At 46.9% G+C, this 1,557-nt stretch overlaps 1 protein-coding gene across 3 annotated transcripts in view; it reads right to left on the bottom strand.

Annotated features, from left to right (window-relative positions):
• The window catches only part of LOC119336730 (protein DJ-1 homolog C-like), a 10,691-nt gene that overhangs the window by 5,985 nt on the left and 3,149 nt on the right, over positions 1-1,557 (bottom strand). The window lies entirely within an intron of this gene.

The raw sequence follows: 1,557 nt of genomic DNA on the forward strand, positions 1-1,557 counted from the left end.
GGATGGGGTCTCGGTATATTAATCTTCAGTACCTGGGGTGTGCTCTCAGGATATGGCTCTGGTTACAAAAAAAACAAACCCCAGTCTTCCCCACTCATGTTGCTCAATCTGTGCAAGCCTTCTTTTCTATGGTGGTGGTTTCTGAGGTCGGGGGAGCACACACTTTGTTCTGGACGGATACATGGGTTCATGGGCAATGAATTGCTGACCTCGCTCCACATATATTTGGTTTGGTGCCCAAGCGAAGGGCCAACAACAGAACAGTCATGGAGGCCTTGACTGATCATACTTCGGTATCAGACATTCAAGGTGCTTTGACGGTTACTGTTATTGGAGAATATTTCGAGCTTTGGGATCTTCTATCGGACATTGTGCTGCAACCAGGATTCAAGGGCTCCCATACCTGGAAATCTCGGCCTCTGGACAGTATTTGGCTAGGTCGTCCTATAGAGGTTTTTCCAGGGAGCTAACCTTTTTGGACCTTGGGCTCGCATTTGGAGGACATGGGCACCTGGCAGATGTCATTTTTTCATGTGGCTAGTGCAACAAGTGTTGGACTGCTCACCGTCTTGCATGACGGGGTTTACCCCACGCCACCAGTTGCCACCTTTGTGGTCAGGAGGATGAAACCATCCAGCACCTGCTGCTTACATGTGTCTTTGCCAGACATTTCTGGTCCGGCTTGCTTCGATCGGTTGGTCCGCAGGCCTTACCCAGCAGCTGGAGGACACCTTCTTTTGATGACTGGTGGACAAGGTAAAGTAAGGCTGTTGATGGTGAGGCTCAAAAAGGACTCAATTCCCTCGTTAACCTGGGGGCGTGGACCATTTGGAAGCACTGGAACCACTGCGTTTTTTATGGTTTTCTCCCCAACTTAGTTGGAGCGCTCTTTTTTTGCGGGTAGCTGGAGTGCTTTTGCTCGCTAAGGAAGACAATGTTTCTTTGGGGTTTAGCCAGGGTCCATGGTATTTCTTACCTCGTGGCCAGTGCGCCAGGAGGGTCCTAGTGGCTGGTCGAGGTCGGTGTTTGTTTTAAGAAAGGCGCATATGTAACCTAAGGTCTGTAGGTCAGTAGGTGGGTGTGCGTCTTGTAAGGGTTCTTAACCCTTCTTTTTCTTCTTAATACTCCCTCCGTCCGGAAATACTTGTCTTCAAAATGGATAAAATGAATGTATCTATAACTAAAATAAGTCTAGATACAACCATTTCGAGGACAAGTATTTTCGGACGGAGGGAGTATAATGATAGTATGATGCGCAGGTCTCCTGTGTATTCGAGAAAAAAAAAGCTTTGTAGTTGGATAATGTCAAGTCCTATTACAGACCGTCAGGTTATTGCTTCTAAGATTTCAGCTTTAATTTGGTCTTCATGGAAATGTAGGAATAGTGCAAGTTCCAATAGTATTATTCCCACTGATCCAACCACAGTTTTTTTATGATGGCTAACCTATGGTCGGATTCGGCTGTTCTTCAGAAGCGAATTCTTCAAAATAAACAAGGCGAGGAGCTCGGCCGGTACCGCACACGACGACTGTGGTCTTTAATAAAAGTCCAGGGTC

The sequence above is a fragment of the Triticum dicoccoides genome, chromosome 7B (assembly GCF_002162155.2).
Source record: "Triticum dicoccoides isolate Atlit2015 ecotype Zavitan chromosome 7B, WEW_v2.0, whole genome shotgun sequence".
Taxonomy (NCBI): Eukaryota; Viridiplantae; Streptophyta; class Magnoliopsida; order Poales; family Poaceae; genus Triticum; species Triticum dicoccoides.